Source organism: Oryctolagus cuniculus, chromosome 4 (assembly GCF_051225735.1).
Source record: "Oryctolagus cuniculus isolate XC-2025 breed Fujian yellow rabbit chromosome 4, ASM5122573v1, whole genome shotgun sequence".
NCBI classification, from domain to species: Eukaryota; Metazoa; Chordata; class Mammalia; order Lagomorpha; family Leporidae; genus Oryctolagus; species Oryctolagus cuniculus.
The window spans coordinates 12,838,277-12,851,291 of NC_142870.1; the positions used below are offsets into that span (position 1 = coordinate 12,838,277).

The 13,015-nt window shown below is 55.4% G+C and overlaps 1 long non-coding RNA gene across 2 annotated transcripts; it reads left to right on the plus strand.

Moving 5' to 3' along the window:
• The first annotated feature begins 483 nt into the window (after window positions 1-483).
• Window positions 484-12,612, plus strand: LOC149126911 (uncharacterized). 2 transcript variants are annotated; one of them, XR_016232063.1, is made up of 3 exons: window positions 484-688; window positions 11,001-11,094; window positions 12,260-12,612. It is a non-coding gene; the product is annotated as an uncharacterized LOC149126911 (long non-coding RNA). The 2 variants fall into 2 exon arrangements; XR_016232062.1 differs by lacking the exon at window positions 484-688 and having other exon boundaries at window positions 10,676-11,094.
• The last annotated feature ends 403 nt before the right edge of the window (window positions 12,613-13,015 follow it).

Here is a 13,015-nt window from a genome sequence, read left to right on the forward strand (position 1 = left end):
CTGCGGAGACCCGAGTCGCCAGGACGCCCTGCGGCTGGTTCCCAGGTAACAGAGCTTCTCAACTAGCTTCAGCTGTCACCAAGGAAACCTCAGCCACGTGTGGGCAAGGAGGCGCCTACGGTACTTGGGAAGGAGTGCGCATTATGTCTTAGGGCCATTGCAGGAAGGGCCATCCCAGACCACAGTGTCGCCTCTCCCTGCGTTAACAACCATGCCCCGGTGCGGTCAGTGTGGGACGGAAACATTCCTCCTTCGTCAATAATAATCAAAACTGTTGCTATCACCAGGTGTTCCTGGATTTTCCAGGTGATTGACAACCACACCCAAATCAGCAGTGTTTTTTTTGTTTTGTTTTGTTTTTTTTTTTGTTTGTTTGTTTTTGTTTTTTTTCTCAACCCGAGTTTGGCCACAACACCTGTAGCCAAACTCGGGCTTCAGGGACAGCCGGCTCAGGCACCTGACCTGGTGCTTCCAGGTTTAACTCCTCAGTGTGGCTCCCTAACTCAACCTCCACCTTGGTTTCTCAGCCAGTTAACAGCCACTTCCGGTTAGCCTGTAACTGGCAGGCTGAGTGATGCCACTTCCTGCCTCTCACTTTTTCTCCACATCCAAGTTTCCCGTCCATCTGTGTGATCTCCGCAGTGGCCAGGCAAACGGCAGGTCTTCAGCATGGCCTTGGCCAGGGACGGTAGGTAATGGGCCAACCGTATCACTGCCGGCCTCTTTCACTCAGGCGTCCAAGGCACCAGCATTTCTGTTTGTTCCTTCTTGTCTCGAATTCTTTGCTTCCGTGCCTTAGCTCCTTGCTTGAGCTGCTTTGGATATTATTGATGAGTGTTTTCATTCAAACCATCCTGGTTTGCTCCAAAGCCATTCTCCTCTCCACGTGGGTCATTTTCTTTTGAGAAATTCTTTTAACAATTCCTTTTTTTATAGATTTATTTTTTTATTTATTCAGACAGTAGAGTGACAGAGAGAGGGAGAGACAGAGAAGGAGATCTTCCATCCACTTGTACACTTCCCCAGATGGCTGCAACAGTCAGGGCTGGGCCAGGCCAAAGCTAGGAGCCTGCAACTCCATTAGGTCCCCCACATGGGTGCACAGGTCCAAGCACTTGAGCCATCTTCCACTGCCTTCCCGAGCACATAGCAGGAACCTGGATTGGAAGTGGAGCAGGTGGGACTTGAACCAGTGCTCCTGGATTCCAGCACCACAAACAGCAGCTTAACCTGCTGCACTATAACACTGAACCCTTTTAGCAATTTTTTTTTGAAAGATTTATTTATTGTATCTGAAAGGCAGAGTTATAGAGAAAGAAAGAGACAGAGAGAAAGGTCTTCCATTGGCTGGTTCACTCTCCAAATGGCCACAACAGCTGGAGCTGCACTAATCCAAAGTCAGGAGCCAAGAGCTTTTTCTGGGTCCCCTATGCAGGTACAGGGACCCAAGGACTTGGGCCATCTTCCACTGCTTTCCCAAGCCATAGCAGAGAGCTGGATCAGAAGTGGAGCAGCTGGGTCTCGAACTGGCACCCATATAGGATGCCGGCACTGCAGGTAGTGGCTTTACCCATTACACCACAGTGCCAGCCCCTCTCCATCACTTTGAAAGGATAGCTCCTCTGGGTGAATTGGAGCTTGGTGAGCTTCACATGAAACCCAGGCGTTTCACTCCCCTCTTGTGGCTTCCGCGGTGTCTTGGTGTGTTTTCTGCTGCTGCAACTGAGTGCCACAGGCTGGGTGACTTATGGAAAGTAGAAGCTCATTTGGCTCATGGTTCTGGAGGCTGGGAGTCCAAGAGTGCGGTGCCCGTGGCAGGTGAGGGTTTTCCTCCTGTGCCGTGGCAGCGGGCGTCGCATGGGGAGACAGAGTGAGTGCACCAGACTGGGCTTGCGGTCGTGATGGAGCCACGCCCTCAAGAATCCATTCACCCACAAGTGGGTTCGTCCATCGTGGTGACCCAACCACCTCCCCAAGGCTCACTTCCAGATACCATTAACACACGCATCTGGGTGTTAAGATTCCAATACGTGCGACTCGGGGGACATGGTCACCCTCACAGCACATGGGCTCTGAAGTCATTTTTAAAAGATGTATTTATCATTCATTTGAAAACCAGAGTTACAGAGAAAGTAACAGAGACAGAGAGAGATCCTCCACCTGCTGGTGCACTCCCCAGATGGCTGCAACGGCCAGGACTGAGCCAGGCCAAAGCCAGAGCCAGGAGCTTCATCTGGATCTCCCACGTGGTTGGCAGGGGCCCAAGCACTTGGGTGATATATCTTTGGCTGCTTTCCCAGGTGCTTAGCAGGGAGCTGGGTCAGAAGCAGAGCAGCAGGGACTCGAACCAGGGTCCATTGTGGGATGTCAGCATTGCAGGCTGCAGCTTAACCCACTGCAGCCCAACACCAGCCCCTCTGAGCTCACTCTTGTCCTTGCTCCTTGCTGGGTAAGGTACCCTCCTGCTCTGGCTTCCTACTGGGTTTTCTCTGTGACTTTGTTGTCTGCACATTAAATGGGATGTTCCACGGGGAATAGAGTTGCTATGGTGGGTGCCATCATTAAGGTTGCTGTGTTCCCACGGCATTGAAGTGGGCACTTCCCCTTGCACACGCATGTGCACACACACACACACACACCAAACCATGTCAGGAAATTCCAGACCAGAAAAATAAAACAAATAAAAGGCTCCCTTGGCATCTATAAATCTTCCCCTTCCTGTGAACAAGTTCCCAGATGTTTTCTTTAATGGGATCCTGGAAAAACAAGTCCAGACTCCCCTGCAGGCTGCAAATAGATGCCTTGAATGATGTCATGGTTGGGGCTCCACAGGCTCCACACGGGCGCCCAGGCACATCTCAAGGGTGCATCCGGAAGAGGGAGCGGTGAGCAAGTGGAGAAAGGTGGGACTGTGGCACCTGCGTGCTGGGCCACGCCGGAGCACTGCTGTGAGTCTCTGGTTCTGCAACAAGCTCACGTCTCACACAGCATCAGGGGAGGGGGCGGAGGTGCAGCCCGAGTGTCTGAAGCCCAGGGGTGGGGAGGAAGCGGCCGCCCTGGTGGAGAGCCGTGTTCTGATTGACCCAGCGTGTGTGGGGTTCCGAGTTGTCTCAGCCTTAGAGGCGGCTCCTGTCCTCCATCACTGACATCCTCCCAGGGTGCATCTGTCACTGCTGTGTCCCTCACTCACACCCGCAGCCTCTGCCACGGGCACCAGAAGCCTTCAGCTGTCTGTGCGCACCAGGGCTCCTGAGAGGGGCTCCACACAACCCTGGCTGGAGGGGATTTATTTCAAGGCCCAGAATCAAAAGTCTGTGTGTGGCAACAGGTGTCCATTCAGGGTGAGCGGTCCCTCCACCCTCGGGAAAAACGCAATCCCTGGCAAGTGAGTCCGAGGGACGGTGGTGGCCTGGCAGGTGCACGCTGGCCCGTGTGCCTTATGCAGGTGAGGACCTGAGCACCTGGACTCTGCCCTTCATTTTATCAAGGCACAGAGCTCCTCTTGGGCTGGGCTTGGATTGCTTTCTCCATTTCAGTTCCCAACCTTGCCCTCTGTCACCTGCCTTTCCCAACTCTCTCTCTCTCTCTCTCTCTCTCTCTCTCTCTCTCTCCCCCTTCTTGCTGCTCTAATCACACAAGAGCAAACACTTTTGCTAACCCAGCAGGATGCCTCTCCCACACCCCTGCATCCATCCCCCGTGAGCTGGATTCCTAGGAGGGCTGGCCGCGTCGTGTTGCTCTTGCCCAGTGTCAAGTCCAGAATTGCCATGCAGGAGCGTCTTGGGGCAGCCTCCTGTCGGACCCAGGCTTTAAAGCCTTTGGTTCACTCTGCTGGAGAAAATGCAGACTGTACGGAACCAGGTGCGGAGAGAGTAGACCAGCGAGGACAGCCGGGGCCCCCGCCTGCCCCAACCGGATTAGTGTGTGCGCGTCACCGCCCACTTACACTAGCTGGTGCACAACCTAGGACTGCAATGGAATCCCTTTGGAAACTCCAGCCCCAAGCTCAGTCCAGGCTCTTGGAAAGCAGAGGAATGAAAAGAAGGCTCAGAAGAGATGGGAGTTGTCCCAGTGCTCAGACGCCGCCTGGTGCCTTCCTCACTGCTGTCCATCCCGAGCTCTGGTTCGCTGCACCCTGGAAGCCAGTGCTGGCCCCTGAGGACCACTGGTTCTCCCCGTGCTCTCAGACAACCTGTCGTGTGGCCATCAACCTCTCGAATGCCCAAAGCATACTGGTCATCTCTATTCCAACAAGCCAAGAATTGTTCTCAAACGGCCGCCATCTCCTGCCACAAGGACTGTTCCCAAAGCTTTCCTCCTTGTAAGATTGAAGCTTCTTGGCCGGCGCCGCGGCTCACTAGGCTAATCCTCCGCCTTGCGGCGCCGGCACACCGGGTTCTAGTCCCGGTCGGGGCGCCGGATTCTGTCCCGGTTGCCCCTCTTCCAGGCCAGCTCTCTGCTGTGGCCAGGGAGTGCAGTGGAGGATGGCCCAGGTGCTTGGGCCCTGCACCCCATGGGAGACCAGGAGAAGCACCTGGCTCCTGCCTTTGGATCAGCGCAATGGGCTGGCCGCAGCGCGCCGGAGCAGCCATTGGAGGGTGAACCAACGGCAAAAGGAAGACCTTTCTCTCTGTCTCTCTCTCACTGTCCACTCTGCCTGTCAAAAAAAAAAAAAAAAAGACTGAAGCTTCCTTGTGCCTCTGCAGCAGGGAGGTCTAGGAGGAGGGTGACAGATGCACAACACGTAGTGCAGTGTAGCTGTTCTGCTAGGTGAGCCGTTGTTCCACTGTGTTGTTGGGGCAGGGCCACTTGGATATCCATGACAGCGTGAGGACACACAACACGATCCACTTCAAAATCAGCCTGATGTATGGAATGTGTATGTTCCACTGTGGTGGCCTTGGCAGGGCCAGACCAAGTGATGGACCATGTGGGTGGGGCGTTCCCCATCCCCACAAGGAGGTTCTGAGTGTTTTCTGTCCCCAGCTGCAGGACGGTGGCCATGGACACAGAGCACACACGGAGCGGGGCTGTCTCTGCCAGCTGCGCCTGTTTAGTCCTCACACTCAGTTTCTGGGACACTTTGACCAGCAAAGGTGCTCCCCCGAGGCGGCTGCTTTCCTAGTGAGCCCTGGGAGGCCCCTGGGCGGAGGTGGAGGTAGGAGGGAGGCCAGGTGGGTGTTCATGTTCTCTGAGCAGAGCCGGAAAGCAGGACCCATGTAGGAGACGTGCATTCCCGCTAGAGAGAAGGCTGCAGCACTCCGGGGATCCTAGGCGAGTCCACGTTTCCACTTAGGACTTTGGGATGGCAGCTGGGGTCAGGCCAAGTCCAGAGCAGGGGAGGAGCTGCGGGAACAGCCTTTACCTCTCCCAGGGCTGGGTGCGGGGTGTTTGCGTGCCAGCACTGGCCCCCTGACCAAGACACGGGACCAAATACACGCATTCAAACAGCAGCTGATGTCACGCGCCCTTCTCGGGGGCTCAGAGGCAGCTGGGGGACCTGCTGTCCAAGTGGAGGTGTGTCTGTCTGTCTGTTTGTCCTCAACTTCTTCAAGGAGGGCGATGCATAAAGGAGGAACCTTCTCTTCCTGTGGTCCAGCGGCCACCAGTGTGGGGAGCAATCCGGACTGGACTGAGTTACTGGAATTAAGACTTATTCTATGCATCTGCTCTCCCACAATATGGCGCTGGGAGAGGAGGCAACAGCTTCTACCCAGCTGCCTCTCACCAACTTGACAAGCTGCAGGACCTGCTCCTGATTGGAGGAGAGCAGCGTACTCGGCGTGTGGGCAGCCGAGTTAGGATTGGCAGAGGAGGACTATAAAGGAGGAGAGAGACGGCATGCACCAGGAACATCTAAGGGGAACATCTAAGGGGAACACCTGTGCAGCCCCCGAGAGAGCCGGCCGGCGGTGTGCCGCTCCCCCGCGGAAGTGGGGAATGTGGCAGGGGGAACCTGGTAGCCAACCCGGGAAGGACCAGCAGCCAACCCGGGAAGGGTCAGTAGCCAACCCGGGAAGGACCAGCAGCAACCCGGGGAGGGCCGAGCAGACAGAAGAACAGCGCAGGGTCCTGTGTCATTCCTCCACGAAGACGGGGAGCGACATAATGGTGCCGTGACTCGGATATGAAGCCTAGGCAGGGTTCAGTGTCGTTCCTCCACGAAGAGGGGGAGCGACATAGTGGTGCCGTGACTCGGATAGGAAACCTATGCAGGGTTTAGTGTCGTTCCTCCACGAAGAGGAGGAGCGACATAATGGTGCCGTGACTCGGATAGGAAACTTAGGCGGGAAGAAGTGGAAAAATATCGGAGAGAGAGACTAGCAAACAGCCTAGGGGAAAGCCGGACGAGAAAGGTGCCGGAAGAAGCTATTGAAAGCCTAGGCATAGACTTGGATATGGACTGTGGGAAAGAAGTTAGGATTGAAAGCGAAAGTGAAAGCTTTCATAGACTCGGATGCGGACTATGGCGGGGAAGCTAGGAGACTGAAAGCGAAAGTGAAACCTGGAGGAGGCTTGGACTCGGATACGGACTGTGGGGAGAAGCCAGGAGAAATGAGAGGAATATTGTTGGAAGAAAACTTAAGGAAACATACCGGGTAGAGAAAAATGTTAGGGAGGATGAAGCCGCGAGTGCAGGCCGAGGCGAAGACTTAAGCCAGCTTGGAATTCTTCAAGTCACCCCGGGGAGCAAGAGGCGAAGATCTGGAACCAGAGGCAGAGATGTGGGCTGCCAGGTTGAAATTCGCCAGGTTAGTCCGGGGAACTTGGACTGAATGCCGGTGGTGGTGGAAACATTCGCGGAAGCCGCCGCGTGCAGAGAGAGCACGGGGCGTGAATAGATAGGGAACGCGGGGCTGGCGCGAGGCCATGGTGCGGGCGCGAAGTGCGTGGAGACCGTGGAGCGTGCGCGCAGAGCCGGGAACCTGCCGGCGGGGCGAGGCGCCGGGAAGCCACGCAGAGCCGTGAAGCTGCCGCGGGGCGAGGTGCCGAGAAGCAGCCTCGGGGCGAGCGCCGCCGAGAAGCCGCAGGGATAAGAGAAACAGAAGTTTAGAAGTAAAATGACAGAAATAGGAAGGCTGGTAGATAGAAGTAAAATGGGAGAAATAGGAATGCCCGGAGATAGAGAAATAGAGAAATAGAAAGGCCTCCCCTCAACATGGCAATGAGAAAGCTTGGATTCGGTCTGCCTGATTAGGGAGGTGGTGAGCACCTGCGGGCGGCTAGCAGCTTATGCGCCGCAGGTCACCAAAAACAGGCACGTTATCAACACCAATAAGTCACCCTATAACATGGCAATGAGAGAGCTTGGATTCGGTCTGCCTGATTAAGGCAGTAAGCACCAGCAGGCAGCTCGACCAGAGTATGAGCTGCAGGTCACCGAAGATAGGCACGAACCAACACTAATAAGTCTCCCCCACAATACGGCAATGAGAAGGCTTGGATTCGGTTTGCCTGATTGTTAGGGCTTGTAAGCCCCTGCAGGCAGAGCAGAGCATGCGCTGCGGGGCACCGAACACAGGCACGTATCAGCGCCTAAAAACCTCCTCACAACATGGCGAAGAGAGGACCCGGATTTGGTTTGCCTGATTGATAGGACTTGTAAGAACCTGTGGCAACTCTAGCAAGTAGAGCAGAGTGTGTGCCGCGGGACACCGAAGACAGGCGCGTATCAACGCCAAAAATAAAAAGAAAGGGGGATCTGTGGGGAGCAATCCGGACTGGACTGAGTTACTGGAATTAAGACTTATTCTATGCATCTGCTCTCCCACAATATGGCGCTGGGAGAGGAGGCAACAGCTTCTACCCAGCTGCCTCTCACCAACTTGACAAGCTGCAGGACCTGCTCCTGATTGGAGGAGAGCAGCGTACTCGGCGTGTGGGCAGCCGAGTTAGGATTGGCAGAGGAGGACTATAAAGGAGGAGAGAGACGGCATGCACCAGGAACATCTAAGGGGAACATCTAAGGGGAACACCTGTGCAGCCCCCGAGAGAGCCGGCCGGTGGTGTGCCGCTCCCCCGCGGAAGTGGGGAATGTGGCAGGGGGAACCTGGTAGCCAACCCGGGAAGGACCAGCAGCCAACCCGGGAAGGGTCAGTAGCCAACCCGGGAAGGACCAGCAGCAACCCGGGGAGGGCCGAGCAGACAGAAGAACAGCGCAGGGTCCTGTGTCATTCCTCCACGAAGACGGGGAGCGACATAATGGTGCCGTGACTCGGATATGAAGCCTAGGCAGGGTTCAGTGTCGTTCCTCCACGAAGAGGGGGAGCGACATAGTGGTGCCGTGACTCGGATAGGAAACCTATGCAGGGTTTAGTGTCGTTCCTCCACGAAGAGGAGGAGCGACATAATGGTGCCGTGACTCGGATAGGAAACTTAGGCGGGAAGAAGTGGAAAAATATCGGAGAGAGAGACTAGCAAACAGCCTAGGGGAAAGCCGGACGAGAAAGGTGCCGGAAGAAGCTATTGAAAGCCTAGGCATAGACTTGGATATGGACTGTGGGAAAGAAGTTAGGATTGAAAGCGAAAGTGAAAGCTTTCATAGACTCGGATGCGGACTATGGCGGGGAAGCTAGGAGACTGAAAGCGAAAGTGAAACCTGGAGGAGGCTTGGACTCGGATACGGACTGTGGGGAGAAGCCAGGAGAAATGAGAGGAATATTGTTGGAAGAAAACTTAAGGAAACATACCGGGTAGAGAAAAATGTTAGGGAGGATGAAGCCGCGAGTGCAGGCCGAGGCGAAGACTTAAGCCAGCTTGGAATTCTTCAAGTCACCCCGGGGAGCAAGAGGCGAAGATCTGGAACCAGAGGCAGAGATGTGGGCTGCCAGGTTGAAATTCGCCAGGTTAGTCCGGGGAACTTGGACTGAATGCCGGTGGTGGTGGAAACATTCGCGGAAGCCGCCGCGTGCAGAGAGAGCACGGGGCGTGAATAGATAGGGAACGCGGGGCTGGCGCGAGGCCATGGTGCGGGCGCGAAGTGCGTGGAGACCGTGGAGCGTGCGCGCAGAGCCGGGAACCTGCCGGCGGGGCGAGGCGCCGGGAAGCCACGCAGAGCCGTGAAGCTGCCGCGGGGCGAGGTGCCGAGAAGCAGCCTCGGGGCGAGCGCCGCCGAGAAGCCGCAGGGATAAGAGAAACAGAAGTTTAGAAGTAAAATGACAGAAATAGGAAGGCTGGTAGATAGAAGTAAAATGGGAGAAATAGGAATGCCCGGAGATAGAGAAATAGAGAAATAGAAAGGCCTCCCCTCAACATGGCAATGAGAAAGCTTGGATTCGGTCTGCCTGATTAGGGAGGTGGTGAGCACCTGCGGGCGGCTAGCAGCTTATGCGCCGCAGGTCACCAAAAACAGGCACGTTATCAACACCAATAAGTCACCCTATAACATGGCAATGAGAGAGCTTGGATTCGGTCTGCCTGATTAAGGCAGTAAGCACCAGCAGGCAGCTCGACCAGAGTATGAGCTGCAGGTCACCGAAGATAGGCACGAACCAACACTAATAAGTCTCCCCCACAATACGGCAATGAGAAGGCTTGGATTCGGTTTGCCTGATTGTTAGGGCTTGTAAGCCCCTGCAGGCAGAGCAGAGCATGCGCTGCGGGGCACCGAACACAGGCACGTATCAGCGCCTAAAAACCTCCTCACAACATGGCGAAGAGAGGACCCGGATTTGGTTTGCCTGATTGATAGGACTTGTAAGAACCTGTGGCAACTCTAGCAAGTAGAGCAGAGTGTGTGCCGCGGGACACCGAAGACAGGCGCGTATCAACGCCAAAAATAAAAAGAAAGGGGGATCTGTGGGGAGCAATCCGGACTGGACTGAGTTACTGGAATTAAGACTTATTCTATGCATCTGCTCTCCCACAATATGGCGCTGGGAGAGGAGGCAACAGCTTCTACCCAGCTGCCTCTCACCAACTTGACAAGCTGCAGGACCTGCTCCTGATTGGAGGAGAGCAGCGTACTCGGCGTGTGGGCAGCCGAGTTAGGATTGGCAGAGGAGGACTATAAAGGAGGAGAGAGACGGCATGCACCAGGAACATCTAAGGGGAACATCTAAGGGGAACACCTGTGCAGCCCCCGAGAGAGCCGGCCGGCGGTGTGCTGCTCCCCTGTGGAAGTGGGGAATGTGGCAGGGGGAACCTGGTAGCCAACCCGGGAAGGACCAGCAGCCAACCCGGGGAGGGTCAGTAGCCAACCCGGGAAGAACCAGCAGCAACCCGGGGAGGGCCGAGCAGACAGAAGAACAGCGCAGGGTCCTGTGTCATTCCTCCACGAAGAGGGGGAGCGACATAGTGGTGCCGTGACTCGGATAGGAAACCTATGCAGGGTTTAGTGTCGTTCCTCCACGAAGAGGAGGAGCGACAACCAGCAGTCATAGCAGACGCCTGGGGCTCTCAGCCAGGGACTACACACCAAGGACACCCACGAACATGCACGCACCCCCCATGAGGGGCCAGAACCAGAGGCCACACCCTGGAGCAGGAGGAAAAGTTGCCTGCAGGAATGATTAAGAAGAACCTCACGCAACTCAGCAGGCTTCTCTCCCAGGGACGACTCCGGCTCTGTCACGCTTGGGACGGATGGGTCTGGCTCTCTGTAGCCACTGCAGCTGATCTGTGTGGGAGGCAGTGGGGGGCCGGGGTGCATGTGAAGGCCGGGGGCGTGGTCCTGGGAGGAGGCCTTGAGAAATGGACTAGCCGGATGCCTCCTGCCTGCCCTCTGCCCTCCTCCCCTCCACGCTGTCCCTGCAGGGCCGGCTATGTGGATTGCATCATTGGCTTCCCTCCCTGCTGGCCCCAGTGGGAGGCACCAACACAACGGGAGGCTCCGGATGTTTTCCCTGCTCCCTGTCTGCTCCGGATTGGCTGTGTCACTGTTCCATCACATGGTCCTCACCAGCCACTCCCCTCCAGGCCAGGATGGCGACAGCACCCAGCTCCTGTTTGCCCTGCTCCTTGCTCTGTGTCTCTAAATCAGCCCTGGCCTTGTCCCCCAGGGGCCCTGTGTGCCAGTCCTGCTTCCTACCAGACCCTGGGCAACCTCGGGCTTCCGGCTGATCTGTGGACCCATCACCACCGAGGAGGGGACAGGTGAGTTCCTCACTGTGGGCCCCAGTCCACCCTCCACCTGACTCGGAACTGGCCAGCAGGGCCTCCCCTTGTCATCTGCAGAAACTGACAAGCCACAGTCCAGAAACGGTCCCAGGGCAGGGGGAGAACTGCAGCTTCTGAAACATCTGAAAGTTGCAGGGAATGGGGAAGGAATTTTAAAGAGAGAATTAAATGCAAAAGTGAGGCTGGGGTTCTGCTGTGGTAGGTAAAGCTGCTGCCTGCAACACTGGCATCCCATACGGGCCCCAGTTCATGTCCCGGCTGCTCCACTTCCAATCCAGCTCCCTGCTAATGGCCTGGGAAAAGCAGCAGAAGATGGCCCAGGTGTTTGGGCCCCTGCACCTACATGGGAGACTTGGAAGGAGCTCCTCGCTCCTGGCTTTGGCCTGGCCCAACCCTGACCATTGCAGCCATCTGGGGAGTGAACCAGCAGATGAAAAATCTCCCTCTGTGTCCCTTCCTCTCTCTCTGTAACACTGACTTTCAAATGAACAAATCTTTAAAAAATAAATAAGTGAAAAAGCACAAGAAGACATTCCATCTCACTCATACTCTAGGATTGCCCTGTTTTAAAAAAGATGTATTTGTTTATTTGAAAGGCAGAGTTGAGAGAGAAAGATAGAGATCTTCCATCTACTGGTTCAATCCTCAGATGGCTGCAATGGCTGGGCCTGGGCCACGCCAAAGCTGGGAGCCAGAAGCTTCAGCAAGGACTCCCCTGTGGGCAACAGGGGCCCAGGCACATGGACCATCTTCCACTGACTTCCCAGGCACATTAGTAGGGAGCTGGATTTGAAGTGGAGCTGTCAGGACTTGAACCAACACCCATATGGATGCCAGCATCGGGTGGTGGTTTAACCCACTGCACCACAATGCTGGCCCGCAGCAGAGATTTCTGAACTGGTTGTTCACTTATGTATCTCAAGTGCTTACAACAGCACCCAGCACACAGCAAATGTGGAAGGGAGTGGAGTGGGCGGGGGAGAAAGAGACAGGTGGGGGGAGGAGGGGGTGGAGGGATGGTTAGATGGGTGGAGGAGTAAATGGGTGGGTGGATGGTTGGGTGGGTGGGTGGGTGGGTGGATGGGCAGATGGATGGATGATGTAGTAACCCCAACCTTATCTGTAATTTCACTTTCTGCAGTTTCAGTTTTCCACGGTCAACCACAGTCTGAAAACAATACTAGGGGCCGGCGTTGTGGCGTAGTAGGTTGAGCCTCTGCCTTCGACACCGGTATTTGCGCCGGTTTGTGTCCCGGCTGTGCCTCTTCCAATCAAGGTCTCTGCTTATGGCCTGGGAAAGCAGTGGAAGACGGCCCAAGTGTTTGGGCCCCTGCACCCACATTGGGGACCTAGAGGGAGCTCCTGGCTCCTGGCTTTGCCAAGCTCAGCTCTGGCCATTGCAGCCATTTGGGGAGTGAACCAGCAGATGGAAGACCATTCTCTCTGTCTGTAACTCTGCCTCTCAAATAAATAAAAATCTTTTTTAAAAATAAATATTTGTCTTGACTTTCAAGAGAGGGAGACCACATGCACACAGCTTTTATAATGGAATATTGTTCCAGCTGCTCTGTTTTAGCATTGGTGTTGTACATCTCTCGCTGTGCCTAATCTATGTGGTTTATCACAGTATGTGTGTCCAGAGAAACACGGTCTATCTCGTGCACACTCTTGGCACCTTGCCTTACACTGGCTGGGGAAGGAAGGGGTCTTGTTTAAAATGTTGACTCCTGGGTCTGCTTGCAAAGAATCTGACACGTGGATGAACCTCCCCATGTGGTTCACAGGAAGGTAGTCCCCAGGTCTTGTCTTGAGAAACACGGCCTTGGAGGACAGAGAAGGCCGCTTCCAGACGGTGGAAACAGGAAATGTGTCATCTTGCAGGTAGTCACAAGGGCCA